This window comes from Gymnogyps californianus, chromosome 8 (assembly GCF_018139145.2).
Source record: "Gymnogyps californianus isolate 813 chromosome 8, ASM1813914v2, whole genome shotgun sequence".
NCBI classification, from domain to species: Eukaryota; Metazoa; Chordata; class Aves; order Accipitriformes; family Cathartidae; genus Gymnogyps; species Gymnogyps californianus.
Window position 1 is genome coordinate 13,232,688 of NC_059478.1, and position 19,210 is coordinate 13,251,897.

A 19,210-nucleotide genomic window follows, 5' to 3' on the forward strand; every position below is an offset into this window, starting at 1 on the left:
AGGTGTGTGGATTTTGCCTTCACTCAAGGGTAGCTGGCACACAGCTTAAGCTGCAACCCAGCTGCTGGTTTTAGTTTTGCGTCTGAGGTGTGTGGCAGGCGCACAGACATGCGATGGATTTTGGTGAATTGACCCTTGACTGCAGCAGAGAGTGGCGCGGGATGCTCCAGCGGCCGTGCTCGCAACACCCCGCCGGGGCCGAGGCAGCTGTGCAGCCCTGCCACACCCAGACGCAATTAACCGCCTGCTTAATTGCCTGCAGCTGGGGGTGGGGAGGGGCGGGGAAATGCCTGACCCTTCCTTACAAAGGGGGAATCGCTCGAGCAGGGGACTGGTGTGGTTGAGGGTTGCTGCTGCTCCTTAGGTCATGTGGGTTTTGGGGTTTTTTTATGCTTACATTCTGGTAATTTTTTGTTGTCCTTTAGAGAGTTGCTTAATTTTAGTCCTAGAGGAGGATAATTCTCCACAACTGTTGAGAAGCTGGTGCGAGCACAGATTTCTTCACCTGAGTTGTCGGCTTCAACTTTCTGACTGGATCTCCTCACAAGTCTGTCTGCGAGACCGAAGAGCCCTCTTAGGTGCATGTGCGCCATGATAAAACTATGCCATGGTAAGCTCACGGATCAAGCAACTCAGGTCTCGTTCTCTGCAGAGAATGAGCTTCAGTCCTCCAATAAGTCTCCACGCTTCTCTGAAGTCTTTCGCTTTTCTCAATTTTTTCTTATAAATATGGGAGCAATTTTCCTGTTAGATCTCCGCAGAAAGGCCGCGATCTCTTGGCTCCTGTTAGCTACGTCTGGTTTTGCAGCTCTGTACGCGATACCGGTGCTGTGGAAGAACACGCGCGGGCGCGGCTAGGCCCGGGTGGGAGCGGCGGCGCCGCCTGCCCCGCGGCCGGGAGCGCCCCGAGCCCGAGCGGGAAGGGGTAGGCTCAGGCTGGCTTCCTTGTTGTATCGTTAATTGCTTTTCGTATCCTTATTCTTGAAGGAGAATGGCTTTTGTGCCCGGTCGCTACCTCCCCGATCGTTACAATTCACAGCTCCTCTGGGCTTTCATCCTAAATAGGTTTTTCCCTGCAAATCACCTCATCTGCTAATGTGTCACCGGTAGCCACTCGGGAGAGCTGAGTCCCAGTAGGTTAGCTGAACTCTTGGGAGCCCTTTCTTTGCAATTAACTCAGCTGTGTGCCAGGTTTTCATTAGAACCCGATAATTGGTAAACTAAAGTACTGTAGGATGCTGCAATATTTTCATTGCTTGTGATTTATTTTCCTCTGAAGTGGTGGTCGTGTTGTGTAGGTGATTTCTGGCTGGAATGACATAGAAGCTGTGCTACAGTGAAGTGATTTACCACAGTTACAACCATGTGTGTAATATACTTCTAGCCTCCTTGTCATGTATGCTACGTGTCATGAAATATTACTGTTGAGTGTTTAATACACCAGTGCATAGCAGGAGATGATATCAGATTAATTACACTTGTAGAGTATATAAATCACGGATTTGAAGCTGCAGTTGTTCAAGTGCATATGCTATTTTATATGCTATTTCTAAGGGTGTCAGGTGAGCTGCTGCCTGCACTGCTCAGGTTTGTTACTTTCCATAGAGGTGAAGTACTCGCGTTTCCCAGCGTTACTGAGGCTTCCCAGCTTTACGGTCTTCAGGATAAAAACAGTACAAGCTTGTTCTAGCAAAACATAACGTTAGGCCGCTGCAAAGCTGAAAACAAGGCTAATGTTAAAATGAAGTTACGGAAGTTTGTGTGTGGGGTGAGTGTGAAGTGTGTGTGGTGGTGTGTTCTCCTCTTCCAATGAGTTATAGTTGCTCTCATTATTACAGCCCTCCACTGTTGCACTTAGAAGACTTTCTCTTCTAGTTGCTTTCTCCATCTTCTGCATCAGACCTGCACATTCAAAGTCTTGAGGGACACTTTGTGTTTGGCTGTACTCTTCCACCAGAATTTCTGGTAGTTAGAATCTGTCCTACCAAGGACCTTGGGGTAAGCACCTTCTACTGCGGTTCCGTAGATTCACTTTCTCTTTTCCATTCCTTGAGACTTTGAACAAAGCTGTATTCCTGTAAACTATGAACTTCAAAACACCTCTACATCCCCCTTTCCCTCCTTGTTTTACCCCTTCAAGGATTACATTAATATTCCAAACTTTCTAGTACTCCTTTGATATTGAATTTAGACTACTCAAAGGGCCAGATAATGGGATTTAGGTCTGAGCTAGTGTCTGCCAACAATCAGTGAGAAATCTTTCACTGGAGAAGGAGGGATGTTTTGAAAATGAAAAAGAAGGCAGGCCCTTTCCTTAGGGCTTTGTTACATTTGTTAGCTGATCTCAGTGATATGCCAGAAATTGACACACATGTCAGTTTGCTTCTTAAGAGCATTTCTGTTTTGTTACCAACTACATAAAACTGTATTTAGAAGAATTTGCATGTATAATACGCATTTCACATTTGATGCAGGGAATGCATGCTGCTCTACTTACAGCTTCCTCTTGCTAACAAAAAGGTTTAATGTGCGATTACATGAACTGTTGCACTAGCCACTTTATTATCAAAACAGCAAATCTGAAGTATACATACCTAACCCATGTGTGTAGCTTTGCAAATAGCAAGCACTTGCAACTCAGTGTTTGGTTATATCTAGTCACAACATGTATTCTATAGTATATGTGCACAGAGACCCTCGGGAAGACCTTTCTGTGAAAAGAAGGGGTGATGATTTCACAGTTGCCAGCAGGCAAGTTTTTGGCCATTCTGTAATCTGTGTGTTCCTACTATACCACTTCTTTGCATCTGTTTTCAACTCATTTTCTTCCTCATATCTTTTTTTTTTCCCCCAAAAGACATCTATGACCCTTTTTACATTTCTATGACCAAAACATAGTCTGGTCTACTCGTGGTTCCTTTAGATGAAGATTAAAAAAATAATAACAACCTGTATGTGTTACAAGAAACTTCTCGTGTGCCTCTCTGTTAAAGTTGCTGTGGCCCAGGCCATTAATACCAGAATTCTTTTTCTTGTCAGACTTGGTAGCATTGTATCTGAATTTTGCTAAATCAAATTTGATTCTTTCAGAAATCTTTGTGCAATACTTCCCTAGAATTCAGCTGGTATGAACAGTCAGACTCAATGCTGCTGTTTCCTGTTGAATTCTGAGAACAAAACCTTCACAAATATGTAAACATATTTACAACAAAGTTCGGCCATTCATGCAGTCGCTATCAATGGCACTAGTATGTTTAGGAGAATGTTGAAAGTCCAAGGATAGTCACCTATCAAGGGGAAGAGTAGGATGTGAGCTGACTACCCAGTGTATAACCTTCACATAAAAACTTCTGTAGCTAGAGCTTCTCCTTAAAAGTGTTTAGTAATAAACTCTGCCCACTTCTATGAAGTTAAACTCTTAACAGAACTGAAATAGAAGCTTCACAAATGTCAAAACTGAGCATCTCTGGAGGAGTTATTCCTTTGTTCTTGAACAAACAAATGAGTAAAACAAAAGCTTATAATGATTGCCAAATATGATTTGCTTCAGACTCAGGCCTGTGATTTCTTTTGACTAGTATACAGCGATTTTTTTATGGTGTGTTTAAAAAAAAAAAAAGCTATCACGCTCCTTCTCAGAATTATTTGCATTTAGAAAATATTTGGACTACTTTAAGGGTGCTATGAGATCCTTCAGGTATACATTTTGATTTTCCACCCTTATGTGGGTTTCTTGATGACACTTGTGAAACTCCTCCGAGTGAGATACTGTGTAATGGGTTAATGGCACAATCTGATTCAAATTGCACTGTCTACAATCTGTGTGAAAGTCCATACAAAATATGTGCATGCACAACTTCCATATTAAGAGGATAATAATTTTTGCAGGTTTTTTGGGCATCTTATGTACAACTTATTGTGCGCTTGTTTTAATGAATAATGAAGTGTTGAATTTTTATACTGTTTAAAACAAATTCAGGAAAAAAAATGGTATTAGAGGTTTTGAAAGTTAGAACTGGCTGTGTGGTGTTTCAGATCTGAGTATGTGTAAGAGATATTCTAATGTTTATTCCTAGTTATGGTGAGCTCATCCTGGCTCTCTAGTATGAGGATGCACTGGTGTTTTGTGCTTATGATACCTGATGTTGTAAATGCTTGCCTTTGTCCTTAACTTGTGTAACTCTACATGTCAACGTGGCAGTATGTGAATCCTTTACAGGTTGGGATACACCTCACTCCTTTGATATATATATTTTTTTAATTTAAAACTATTCTTACTCTGTGAAATGTGATTTCTGCCCCCCTCCCCCCTCTGTACTTGGGAAAAAATACTTTGAGAGTGCAAAACTATTATTTTATGAAAGATGGTTATATCATTCATTACAAAACTAACATGATTCCTTGTTGGTATAAGCTATCTGTTTTTCCACTCCTGGAACTGAACAAACTGGATGTCTTGCAGCCTCTTGTCCCTGAAATGACCTTGGTTTTACTGACGTCTTTTGGTCTCAGATTAGCTTTTTGACCGGATGGTATCTGGTACTTTTGTGCAAGTTTGTGTTTAACTACCTTTTTTTGGATTTTTCTGGATAAAATTCCTTTCTTGTTCATTTTGACCTTTTCTGTTTCATCTAGTTTGCTTGCTTTCCGGTTTCCACTCTTCTCATGGAAGTGTCTGTTCTCCACTGCTATTGCTTCATTCCAGTGTCACCGATTACAGAAGTTCTTTTGTCTGTCAATATGTACTGTATCTATTATATCCCTCTGAGTGTGACTTTCACCTCCTAATTTTTTTTCTATTGCTGATTACTTTGTCCTTGTAATGATGTTGCTTGATTTACTGTTGTTAGCTGCTACTCGGGCTCCAAACTCTATTTCAAATCTGGCTTCTTTCCTTTGAACTCAGGAACTGGATATGTGTTTGGGAGTTTCTCTTCTTACAGGATAGGCTATAAAAATTAATATGCTTAACCTGCAATCAGTGCAGCGAAGTTTTTTGGGTTTAATTTTTTTTAGGCTTTTCTAAAATGCCATTTTTATTAACTTAAATGTTGCTATAGTATGCTAACAATTTACACTTGTGTAAAAAGTCAACACAGGATTGCTTTATGTCTCTAATTATGAATCTTCATATATTAGTTGACATTACACTGTTAGTAAGTAGGTGCACCTAAACCCTAGTAGTAGTAAGGAAATGATAAATAATAATTTATTATGCAGAGGAAGCGTAGTAATTTGACTGTTGCTAGACTCTAGTATACATGTGTTCTTAGCAGAATGCAAGTGCTTCCTGAGGACAGCTGACAATAACTGCAGATGTGGAGCTGTGGAGGAATAAGTTTTCTACAAGGGATATTTCAGAAGAGCAAAAATAAAATTCCTGGAGGTGAAAATACTCCTCCGACAGTTTGTCTGACATATTCATAAAGCATTGTTTACTCATTAAAGTTTCTTTAGCTTAGCATTGGAGGTTGCTTTATTTTCTTAATACTACTCTTGAGATTAAATACTTCTTACAGAGTGTTTTTTTTATACCTAAGTAGTGCAGGATCAGAAGAAGTTGCTTATAAACTTAAGTAATGCAAAAGCAAAGTTATGGTCATGCTTTACTTCTCCCCAAATCCTTCTCTGCCTGCTTCAGTTTATGTTAAGAATATGTGCAAATGGGGTGCATCTAGGATGTTTTATGGCAAGAACCTCATAGGGACAAGTCTCTTATTTACCTGGCAGAAAGTATGATTTAATCATAATTTGTGAAAACAATATTTTAAAGAAAAGTCTTACTGCTAGTGTGGAATTTAGCAAAAAATCTGTTCTCTTGGTTTGAGAACTGATGCCTTTTTCTTGAAGAGTGTGGTTTAAACTATTTATCTGGTACTTAAAGAATTTTAGCTTTCTTGGCCTATAAAACTACATGCCGTTGCTCTAAATACACCAATATTTCTTTGGAATGATGGTGAACTTTCTTATGGATTACAATGAAGTCTGTATGAGAATGAAGCAACTGTTTTTTAATAGGTGCAACCATTTAACTTTTTACCAAAGGTTTTACCATTCTCTTTAGCAAACATTTAAAAAAATTGATAGAAGCCTGTGCATTCAGACAATCAGTGTTCATGACTCGTTTTCTCCAGTAGTGATTGAATTCTGGTTTTGTTTTTTGGTGGGTTTTTTTTTTTTTTTTACTGTTGATGATAGTTCTTCTTTGGTTTCAGGAACAATTATGCATTACTTCAATCTAAACCACAGATTCTGATACACAGTACATAGGTGTAAGCTATAAATGTGAATTAATAGGGGTTATAGGAATGTCATATAATGGGGAACTTCCTCTTTGATTATAGAGGACAATTTTAACAATCTTTCTTCTAACCGTCTTCCTATTCTAGGCTTCCAAATAGATTCTCCACTGACAGTCTTAAAATGATTCCTCCCGTCCTCCTATACTGGGTAAGTGGCTTTACCTGTGAAATCTACCTGTTCTTCACCACACTTGCAAACTCTTTTCTTCTCTTAAATAAACAAACAAAAAAACCCCCGAACAACCAAACCAAACAAAGCCCCTACTGCCAACAAAAACCAACCAACCAAACAAAACCACCCCCCCAACAAAAAACCACACGTGCAACATCAACTTCTCCTTTGGCAAGATACTCGTGATGGAAGGTTAATTCTTGCTGTTAAAAGGCAAGCAAAAGATTCTTAGTATCCATCTTCAGTGCCTGGACTTCAGAAGTTGCTTTGACTCTCAACTTCTTCCTTTGGGCTCTGCAAATAATGTACCAGTTATAAACAGCTGTAGCACAGCAATATTCCACACTGGACATGTGGGAAGGCCATGCATGCATGGCCTTTGCCGAAGGAAGCAAAAAATGCCAGCTTTGCTGCTGTCAGTAGTCTTTTATGCCAAAATAAATCTTTGGTTCTGCCACTTGAGCTTTGGCTTTCCAGTTTTATATGACTTCACCACTGACTCTGAGATGTTTCTGTGATAAGGGGTGAACTGTGTGTGACCACACTCTGTTTTCTACTGCTGAAAAAGTTCACAGTAAAATGTCAGAGTGGAGCTTTTTAACAGGAGGAAGCATTGTTCAATGTGGTGAAGAATAGAAACATCACTGCTGGGAAGACAATGGCACTGGAAAGGGAGGTCATGTTTAAAATGAAACAAAAGCATAATGAATGTAAATAGGCATTTATTGGAAATGAGGAGTCTTAGCTGTTCTGTGTTTGGTAGGCATCTCTAAAAGACCAGGATGAAATAACTTTGTCACAGGGTCATTGTTGGACTTAAGATGTGAAGGTTGAAAATAATTTTGCAATGTAAAAATCACTTAATACAATAATTTTACTATTTTCAGCACTTATGTTTGGCATAGTTACAAGGAATTAGACTGAGTAAGGGATTAAAACTGGTAACTAACAGGCAAGAACATCCAAAAGGCAGGAGCAGGGCTGAGAGAAGCAGGTACTAGGACAGTACAGGTCCTGATGGCCGTTCTGTACTCTCTGGGATGGAAATACAGCTAAACATGGTTGGCTAGGGACAGGTGACAGAACTAGTCAAGGACAGAAAGAAAAATCAGACAGAATTATTCAAGAATGTAAAAATTCCAATAGCCAGGGGAAGCAGCACTGTTTCTTTGAGTGACTCTTTGGTCACTGAGCAGGATTGCCAGTCAACCTGCACCAGGGGTATGTAGATTACTTTTTTGTTTGTCTTTGGAATTAGATGAAGGTACCAACAACAAAGAAAACCTTTTCGTGTTGGAAACAGTAATACTATTTCCTCAGGACCTTGCTTCATCAATGCCCCACACATCCCATATATCACACAGATTATTATTATTTTTTTGGTCAGCTTTTCATAATTTGTGCTACAGTGGACAATCAACAGTTCAAACTGCTGTCTGGAAGAGAAAGTGAGATCAGCTCATGGTCAGAAGTTGCTTATTTACTCAGCATTTCAATTTAGGAGTGTCACTGCCACCAAGAGAGTATGAATTTTGTAAGTATATTCAAACTTTTTGTATTATTCAATTCTTCTTATCCCTCAAAGTGTTAGACTTTTCACAGGTACAAACCAATAGAGAGGATCCCTACTCATCTACTGGCTGAAAACATATGCCTTGCACTTTAAGCATGATGTGCAAAAAGATGATTGGCAAAATACAGGTCTCTGGCAAAATGTATTTATTTTTTAAGCTGAGGACTAGTTTGGGAATGGAAGAAATGTTTTTCACTGTTAAGTTTTATTGATTTTAAATGCACTAGGGGTGGCTATTCTCCTCTAGGTGGATATCGAGTGAGAACTAGTGGCAAGTAACACAAAGTGTTTGTGTGGAGCCAAGCCAAAAGTGTGTGTGTGTATAATATATCTTAAACCTTCTCTCTGAGAGGTTAACTGTTCTTGTCTTTTCTGCAGAGTAAACCGGTGTCATTTAGGGGGTCTGTCCAATGCTATTGCAGGAAAATTCTAATGGATAGACCTCTTTTTCCTGCCCTCCCAAAATAACTACTGTAGCTTTTCAAATCTGTGGCCGCAAAAGAAATACCATATTGTATGCTGTGAAAGCATACTACATTTATAAAAGTATGATGTTATAACTTTAAAGTTATCTTTCAATATCCTTGGAATTTTCTTTTATCATATTTTCCAGTACAAGGAGTAAGAATATTCTACAGTGTATCTTCAAAGACTCCTGTTAAGAGAGATGACATTGATATCATTTTGGTTAGGTGACAACCAGCAGTCAGTGAACACAGTGATCTTACTAACCTAATGTCACTCTGTAGAGATAATCCTCATAGGCTGTGTTATGAGAGACAAGTTGTGTCTGTAGAAGTGTTTTTACAAAGAATGCTTTAGTTCTATGCTGTGAATAAGTGACATAAACATATCACTGAAGTTTGTGGGTAACTTAATAGTTGAGATAGTAATAAATAATGAGAAAATCACTGTTGCAGAATTCTGCATCATTTAGTAATATTTTGTTGCAGTCGTGCATGGTACTGTGTGTTAGTTTCTTACACCATGGCAGTGCATTCACGGGAGTGCTTAGAGACCAGTCTTTGTGTCTAGATTTATGAATATCCTCATTCTTCTTATTAACTGTGCATTCCTGTGTATGTCCATCTTAAGATGCAGTACAAAACAATTACACAGTGAGATTTTAAGCCCCCCCCCTGCTGTATTATCAGTATTTTTTCATTGTTGAGGATTCTTTATTTTAGGTCAAAGATTGTGTTACTCTGTCTCAGTCAATGGTTAGCTAGTCAATTTTTGATAGCAAAAATGATTACCCAGACTGGAGGTCAATAGTACAGAAGTATTAGACCACATTGCCCTGTCCTAATCAATTGAACTATATTAGACAGTTCAAGGTTGTAATAATACTTTACTCAAGCGTGTTTAGAATGTAAAGAAAGTAGAATTTGGGAATTAAGCTACGTAACTGTGATGGGATAGATTATTCTGTGTTTTATTCAGGGGTATCAAGAATGTATAAGTAGATTGCCACTGCATCCTGCTGTAGACTGTAATTGCACAAAGGCATTGGCCAAAGACTGATAGTCCTGCCGATGTGTCAGTGTATCACCACTGACTGCAGTGAAATTCCTACTAATTTGCACTGGCATGAATAAAGGGGAATTTGACCCATGTTTCTTGGTAAGTTAACCAGTCTGTTACTTAAATGCAGCTAGCTGCCCTGTTGAACTCATTGCTGCTGCACAACAATAAGAACTGCTGTTATATGTTGTTCCTACAAGTCTAATGACTAGTTGTTTGTTACTGCTGTTGGGTATTAATCTACAGTGGGCCCCAGTTAACTTCACAGCTACCAAAGTGAAAATATTGCTTGCAAAAACAACTCTGAAGCTTATGAAGAAACAGACAGTCACTTCATTTAAAAGTATTTAAATCTATTAATTTCAGTGGAACTACACCAGTTTACTTCAGCTGAGAATTTAGCTTATTGTTTTATTTGTGAAATTAGGATACAATCAGAAATGATGCTGCAATACCATGTCTCAGGGAGAAAGCAAGCCATCCACTAGAAACTTGCATGTAATATTCCTTGAAATATTGTAAGAATATTGATTGTTTCTACTGTTCTGTTCTTTAAGAACCACATGTTTCAAAGAGCTCTCTAAACTTTCTAATCTCCTTACATGGACAAACTTCGTAGTGCTTTACGTTACTTGACTTTTGCGTATAAAAGTAATTTAAAGCATACAAAAATAGAGAGAGAGGTTTCCTTTTAAAGAACAGTGACTTTTTTTCGGGGTCACTTGTTTCACCAGTTTTAATACAGTCTGTGCAACACTGTTTCTCTCCCAGCTGACTCTTATAGATAGCTTGCTGCAGACATATGTAGACTATCTAAGCTTTTCTCTGCTGGTGTTTTCTTACAGCTGCTTATATTCACTGCAAAGTCTGACAGGGATTCAAATCTAGTAATTACCAGAGTCAAGAAAGTCATCAGCTGACTGTCAGTTTTACATATATGTTTGGTGAGGCTCACTCTCAAAATGAAAAACAAATTCTTTTCCAGATATCCTGCTTGATAGTCATTTGCAGAGAAGTAAAAATAGATGCTCTGTTTAGAAATTAAATAGCTCCAGAGTCTGGCCTGGTTTTACAGACCGACATGCACATGAAGAATCTTTAGGCAAACAGAGTAACTTAAGTAAAGGTGACTTCTTTGAATGGGTAAACTTTACAAAATCTGATTAATTATAACCACAATGTGATTTAATTTTTTTCTTTTTGTTAAAATAGTTGTTATTCATACCTTAAACAATGATACTTGCTATGATCTCTTGCCTAGTTTGCTGTTACCCAGGGACCTACTTAATTGTGTTGCTTTGTCAAGTTTTTTCTCCCAGTCTGTACTTTAAATCAAACCTATAGTGTGTACCCTTGCTTATATCTGTAGTACCTTTGTTGCCAATATGTGAGGCATTATTTATATTATACTCTTCTTTCCCCTGAAAGATGAAATCTATGAAAACTAAAACTGATGCCAACTTTGGCCTTTGAGTTAGCTGAGATGTTTGAAGTGTGCAAAGGGAGGTGATATACCAAATGGCCAAGCTGCCAGTTACCCTATTCTTTGTTGGCTGCTGTGTGTCTGGGTTTCAGTATTCATCAGAAGAATCAGAGGTCTCTTAATCACACTCCTCCCCACCTACTTTTTGTGGAAGTGATGGATAATGTTTGCTGACATGAGTTTCATGTGGGAGGCATGTATCTTAAAATATCGTTTTGAATTGTATGAGAAATATATTGAAGGGGAATAATTACTTGTGAAATCAGCAACAGCCTTAAATCCAAGACCACCATAATTCTGAGAAGCCCAGTTTTCTTGGTTTGGGTTTACTTCAATATGGACTGGAGGTGGAGTGATAAATGTGAACTCATCTATTATTGGGGAGAGTAATATCATGTTCGCTTGAAACTATGTAACTTATCTACTTATAATTTAAATTATAAGCAGATATTATTTCTGTAGCTATGATTTGGTCTCCTTCCTCCTATGGACTGAGCATGTGAAGACCCTGAATCTACCTGAAAAATCACAATATAAATCAGACTTGCACTCCTTGTTACTTTTCACATAGACTTCTGCATAATATTCAGTCATCGTTCTTCATTGTGTTGGTGTGGGTTGTGGGTTTTTTCAGTACTGTGAAAGATGCCAGCACACTTTTTGGCCGCCAGTGAAACTGGGTAACCTAATTAGCAATGAGTGGTTTTGATTACTTGGATTATTCATATCTTCCACTTACTGTACAGATGTAAACATAAAAGCTTTTAAGCCTAACATCCCTGTAATAAAAGGGTCTGATTTAAGTAATATTTTCAAGATGGGGCCTGCATAGTTATGGAGGAACTCAGGGGTAAGAATTGCAGATGATTCTTTTCAGTTCTAATAGGATCTCTTCCAACTTTTTTAATTTTAATTTTTTTTTTTGAAAGAGTCAAGGTGTAATCATGCAGGCAAATGTGGAGTATACTGACATGCTGTGTCATTTTAACAGCAGGGAGCTTGACTCCCTGAGGTGTCTTTAAAGCATTTCAGGCTCACTGAGTCAGGACTAAATAACACCCAGCTGGGTGAGAACAAACACCTGTCAGATAATCCAGCTAATAGCTGGTTTAGTTATCAGTGCCCTTCTCTACCTGCCTCCTCTTCCCCCTGCCTTTCTGAATGTATGATGCATTTCCCACAACATCATGTTTAAAAGCTTCAATAATCCTGTAATGGCAGTTGATGGAGACCTTTTATATGTTGATTCCTTTTTTCCTTGGTTTCAGAAAGATGGTGAAAGTTTGCATGATGAAATCTTGGTTAGAATGGCTCTTTTTGTGTGCAGATGTATTTCAGATGGGATTTCTACTCTTTGGAGGAGCATAATTCTAACAGTCAGTGTTAGTGTAATTGCTTCTGGAATAGATGTCATCTTTTTCCTCAGGAAGAATACAACTATGCAAACAGAATTCTTCTGTGAGTATGCCCATTTTATAAATATGGCTTTTCATCGTACCTTTAAGGTCAGTGATACAAAGGCTGATAAGTGAAAGTTGCAGAGCATGAGTATGACCAAGGCAGACTTGTGAATATTGATGTAGAACTTCATAATATATTTTTTCTGGCTCAACCAAAAACCTTGCCTATTGTTAAAGGCCTGCTTTCATGGGGAAATATTTCTGCTGATTTTAATGGGAGATGGACCAAATCTCAAGACTATTAAATAGCTGCTATTGTTCCTTATTAGTTAACACTGGTATAGTGTTTTAAAATACACATGTAGCTACATAACTATAAAGATTTTATTACATGAGTCTATACTCCAAATCAGATTTCTTCATCCTGAAAGGTAATTGTGCCTTAAAAGAAAAAAAAAGTTCAGGAGTAGAATATAAACTTGTAGATTTAACCATAAAGGTCTAGGATGAACACACTTCTACACATAATTAACTTTACTTACAAGAATGCCACATAAATTCAGTGAGAGTTTTTATTTCTTCCATTTTTTACTTAGCCAATTGTGTTGCTTGGTTGTCTTAGAAAGTTTAACTTAGCAGGCTATGCTTCCATGGAAGATAACATTGATACTAAATTCCATATAACACATTATGTAATATAGAACAAACCTAATTAAATGTTCAAATGACTGATGTTATAAGGTAACTTGGCATGTTTCTATTGATCTAAAGGTGATGAGACTCTGCTTTATAAACAATGTTAACTTTGAAATATTTAAAGGACTTTCTGGTCCCCTTGAAGGAGACCAAAGACTGTCTAAATATGCTAAGGTATAGCATAGATAGGAGAGTCTTAAGGTAACAACATTGGATCACAAACTAGTTTTAGATATGTATGTTCAAGGTAATACTGACTTGCTTTTGCTTTATTGTTTCTTTCAACATTTTCCAAAAACCTTTGAATACTCTTGGTGTCCAGCTTACTAGCCTGCAGTTGTTGGACCTATCAGTTTGTATAACTGTAATTATAAGCACTATACCTGCTAACCTCCAGTTATCTGACCGGTCCTGAAAGTAAATTAAGACTGCCTTTAACTTCTAAGCCTGCCTTTGAAATTAGGGTGACTTTGCATCCTTGCCCTTGCCCAGGATACTGGCCAAACAGCTTATGATCAGCTTTTTTTTTAAAGTTGTCTCAAGTATGTTTCCTGTTTTCTAGGTACACAGGCAGCCCTGATTCTGGTACTTGCCAAGTTTTGTGTTCGTCTGCAATCTTCCTGCTGTCCTAGCATAGTTCTCTGTAATACATATTTACATTTTCATTCAGTATATTTTACATCCTGCTGTATCTGGGTGCACCAGGGTACCGTCAGCTTTGTCAGTTTGATCTTCAGTGTTGCTATAAAGGACTTAATTATTAGCTAATCTGATTGCTTAATTAGTCAAATATTCTTAACCTAGTAAACTTAAATAGAGGGTTTGCAGCTACAAACCGTACAGTGTAACTGTGCTCAAGAAAACTGGCTTAACTATTTTCAGTCTGTGTTATCAAAACTTTATCTAGGCTGAAAATCTGTCAAGGTTCAGTCTGAATCAAATCAACATAGTTAATGCTTAGGCTAGGCTATTTCTCTGCTCTATTGTGCTAAAATACTGCATGCAGTTCCTGAATTTGGTGTCTGATTTGCAGTGCAGAAAGCAGCTTTGAGCAGACCATAGGCAAATGCACACAGCATTTGAAGGGAAGGAATACCTCGCTGTCATTCTGTAGAAATACTCTCTGGGAAATGAGAAGGTGGCATTAATGGGTTCCAAGAGACATGATCAAACCATATTGTTCTGCTGGCAGAAAGGAGATGGCAGTAGGAAAGATCAGACAGTGGGTGTAAGTTAAAAGGTATCACATGACATTTGACAGAGTGGAAGACATATGTTGTAGACTCATGGAAGCAAAGAAAGGAAAAAGCAGTCAGGAATCCATTGTGTGTATAATATGCTAGCAGCCTATGATGATACCAATGAAATCTCTCATATACTTTCTGTGTAAGTTTTCTGTTGTGGCTTCTACTAGTTTCCCATCAGAAGCAGGACTTTTCCTTCTTTGGCACATTTCAGTCCTTCAGTCCCAACAAGTGTTTTGCTACCTGGCCTCTTCATAGCTGAGTCCAAGGCTAATCCTGTTCTTATCTAACGCTTATTGGTTGTGTCTCAGCTCCTCAGCAGTATTTAGGTGTCTACCCTGCAGCTGGGTTCTGTTCCATATCTTTTCCTTCAAATACATGCCAATAAGAGGTTTTGTATAGTTGTGTTTTGCTTATTGAAATCTCTCTTTAAATTTAAATCCTCCATAGAGGCTTATTCTGTAACAGCAATAATGCAGGAGGAGAATAAATGTGTCTCTGTGGCAAACTCTGAAATCTGATAGGCAATCCCCTGGATTGGAAAATGTCTTATTAGTGCTTTTGGAATAAAATGTTGCCTTTACTGTGACAGAGCTGTGAACTTAGAATTGTAAGTGGAAGCCAATTGAGTTCGTAGGACCTGGGAATTTAATTTCTTAACTCATGGTGACAAAGGAAGCAGGACTGGGTTTTCTGGGAGCCAGTGTGTCATGAGCAGCTACATGTTTTTATTAATAAAAAGGCCTAAAAGAGGCAGCCTGCAGGAAATAAGACTGATGGGGCAAGTGACTTCTGTTTCCAGGATCATGGGGAGCCGAATCGGGTAGTTTTGGGAAATCAGGCTGATAGGTATGCCTATGATCATCTGACGCTAATCTGCAGACACTGTGATGCTTTGGAGTTAGAATATTTTGCTCTGTTGGTATTAATGCAAAAAGATCCCTCTTGTAGAGGGGAGTCTGGGATGGCTGATTAGCTGTTACAGGACGTTGTACCTTGCCCTGGCTCTGCTGCAAGTCATATTATAATGATATCGGTATATTAGGAGCTATGAGCTTCAGTGTCGTGGAATTTGAAGTCTCTCTGACAAGCCCACAGACAAGGTGAACTTTTCATAAACAGCTAATCTTAACATAAGTTACCTGGCATCTGCTGTGGCTGGCTGGGCATGCATGCGAACATTGACTCACATGCTGCAACTTCTTACTCATGTGAACATACTTGTGTTACTGTTGTTATGCCAATAAGAGTTCACATTACAGAAACCAGTTTATGTTCAGGATGTGCATACCTTGAACTCTGGGTGGTACAAACTGAAGATATCTTCACTTCTGGAAAGCTACTAGTTAAAGATATTATGCAAAAAGGGAGACATGAAGTTAATCTGGATCAAGGCTCTGGGCTCATGTGTTCGCCATGCTTGGTGAGACACACTTTTTTACCATTTTCTGATATATTCTTTGTGACACATAATCATTGATTTGTCATCTGCCATCTTCAGGATTTAAAGATATGTAGTGAATCTTAAGAAATAGGAAAAGAGAGTTGGAAGATGCCACTTGCATAAAACTTGATATTTCACCTGTTAGTAATGCTCTATCTGAATTTCACCTCCAAGAAAGAGGCTGGTGCATTGACTATAGGCCACATCTCATTCTGGGTTGTGACTGTACTTTTGGAATAGTCATGTTTAAGGTGTGACACTAAGTTATTGTGTTCCAGAAATAGACTAAGAGAAGGATTGTGGAGAGGTGCACAGCTCTTACTTACCTAATACACCTGCAGAAAAGCTAGAGACGGGCTCTGAAGGTGTTTGTACGTTAGGGAGGTGTTTGCTTCCCAAATGCTGTGCCAGAAGGTGTCTTGTAGTAAAATGGTAATTACGTTGTGCTGTGCCTAGGTGATGGTTGGAAGAAATAGCAGCATTTCCCTGCTGACACAGTTGCTTTGCACAGGAGTTCAAAATAGTGGAGGTGTCCTGTCAGTTACAGGATGATGTTGTATCATTGTGCCCTCTGAGTTTTGCTATGTAGTAGCATCATTTTTCTTTTGCTCGATCTTCTAGAGAAGTTTGGATTTTCTTGTTTTGCCTCAAAGGGTTGTGTTGCTTTATAATTAGCTGAAAAATTAAGGTGAAGAATTTAAATCTGTGATTCCTTTATTAAGAACATGAGTTTGTATTGGTTTAGTTAAGTGTGACTTTTCAAGGAGACAACAAATCAGTAGTGCCTGTTCTGCAGTGGGGTAGAAACCCATACAGATGGCTCTCATTTCACCCTCCATTACTACTAATCACAGGGTAACTTTGAAAGCTTCAACCTCTCCTTGCACTTTTTGTAATCTTACATCAAAGTCTATTTCCAGCTGTGCTAAGTAATACTTTGTTTTATCCAGATATGAATCAGGCTTATTCATTGCCCCTATTCTCTATTCTTTCTTGATCCGTTTCAATTTTATTCAGCAGCAGAATTATTGCCTACATGCTGATAGCTCTGTTGTCATTTTGCCATTGACTTTTTATTATTTTTACTAAAAAAACCCCAAACCCAATCTTTTCTACTAAATTTCATTTTGAAGCCTTGGAGTACTTCCACAGGCTCTTTGAAGATCTCTTGTAAAATGTTTGTCTTGCAGACTGACTCCTTACAAAACCAAAACTAAGGGCTGGGTTTTGGGGTCTGCTGCTGCATGAATATGCAAGTGGGTTCACACAAATTCTCCACAGCACCATTATAACTGTTCCATGAGCGTAGAAACCAGGGTGCTGTAGTTTTGCATGTTATGCAGGGTCTTTCAGATTCACAAAAGATATTTAAGTGACCAGATACCGCTAGTGATCTGAATGTCCCCAGTATGCCTTTGGAGAAGCTAGTTAAGTTGTTGGCAGGTGTCTTGGAAACTTGTTCCACTATAATTGAACACAAGCCTTCCTAGACACTCCGTTTACTCTGCAATGTCCATTCAGGAGCTGAAATCAACTTTATTTTCTGGCTTAGATTTCCTGCGGATCTTTCTAATTTTTGAGCTTTCTCATTTCAAAGTATTGATAAATTGGACTTTTGATACCAGTGCGTTTTCTTTGCAGCAGAGACTGCGCATTAATAATTGTTTTTCTAATTTTTTTCATCTTTGCAATTGAAGGCTGCTTGGTATTGCTGCTGCTGGGCTTTAAAAAGCAGCCAAGGATTAAAAGTTGAGAGAAACTGATTCCTAGCTCTGTACATGAGACTGAAGACATGTTGCCATGGCAGTGTGTGGTATGGTCTGCTATATATTTGGAGTTTTTTGGGTATTTTCCCTGTTACCAGCAGAAGGCCATACATAGTGATCCTGTAGCACAAGGCCCTGGGAGCTGTCTGGGCTTGTGTTGGCCTGAGCTGGTTGGGGCTTGTTGCCCTGTGTCCAGCGGCCTCGTGCCTGTGGCCTCCTTGGGGTTGGTGTGTCACAGCCCTGGGGGTCGGTACGTGACAACCAACAGCCTGGTGTTGGCTGAGGCTGGAGGAGGCATGTGGGCACCTGCCTGGCTGTGGCTGGGGTCCAGTGGGAAGGAAGCAGAGTGTGATAAGAAAATGTGTGAAAACAAGCCCCATGTGGCCAAGACTGAGCAGGAAGAGATGTTCCCCACTGGTTCTGCCTTAGGCAATCAGAAATGGTCGACCGTAGACCCAGGGGCACACTGGGATGGTGAACGTACTAGGATGTCTTTACGTAACACTTTTACATGTATAAGCAATGAGGATTTTCTTATTAAATAATATGGACTAACAATAAATTTTTAGGTCCCTTTGAATGTTGTTCCCTTTTACCCATAATAAGTTTTTGACTAACTCTAGAAACTCCTCTTTAATTATAGAATGCTGAAGAAATAAACTGACTTAAACCAAATTCTGCTAAAACTCAACAGAGCTGTCTTGTTTAACTAATGCCAGGCTGCTCACAATTTCCACTCTTTGCACATATCCAGTCTTGGCACCACAATGCAGTAGTTTAACTGCGTTATTTCACCTGATTATTAGAAACTAGAAAATAAGGTAATTAAAGAGGTGATTCTTCCACGTTTCTCCTCTTTTCTTTTTTCTCTTGTGAAAGAAACTTGATATAGTTTAACTTTTTTCAAATAACTATTAGCTTTCCAGAAAAGTTATCAGAGGAGTAACAGTTCTACACTGTCTCTGCAGGCTTTATTGTGAAATATGTTTACACAGTGCTGAACTCTTCATCATTCATCAAAACTTTTTATAATTATATACATGTATTTTAAAATTTTTTATTTTAGGTATAATCATGAAAGCACAGATTTGAGGGAGGAATGTTAGCATTTCTGCTGAACAAAATCTTTCTAAACCCCAAATGAGTTCTTGAAGGATTTAAAGATTTGGATTATCAGAATACAAAAGGATGAAAGACAGGGTGACAAATACTAAGGATAATAACAAAGAACTGCCATTTTAGCTTTTTAATCCAAGTCTGTTTTTAAGTACTTTTATACATCCTGCTGTGAAACAGATACCACTAGTGTATAATAATATGCATATTTAAAGAAAGACCCACAAACTATTGTTTTCCTATCTATTGAAACATTTAAAGGTGTCTGCATTTTTAAGTATTGGCATAAGAATTTTGAGCGAGCTGCTGTGACAGGAAGTTACGAAATAAACTGTAGCCTTGAAATGTGGTTTTGCATTGTATGGATGGATCCTTTAAATAAAGGTCTGATTCCTTTGCAGAACAGGACCCTTTCTCTAGCTCTGAGCAGCAAGTTCAGATGGGCTGGTAGACATCATGGCATCCCAGTTGTCCTTTGCATATGTGTGCA

At 38.7% G+C, this 19,210-nt stretch overlaps 1 long non-coding RNA gene across 1 annotated transcript; it reads left to right on the forward strand.

Moving 5' to 3' along the window:
- The first annotated feature begins 411 nt into the window (after positions 1-411).
- LOC127019214 (uncharacterized) lies at positions 412-8,002 on the forward strand. The gene is made up of 3 exons (XR_007766873.1): positions 412-610; positions 6,390-6,450; positions 7,862-8,002. It is a non-coding gene; the product is annotated as an uncharacterized LOC127019214 (long non-coding RNA).
- Positions 8,003-19,210: the final 11,208 nt, after the last annotated feature.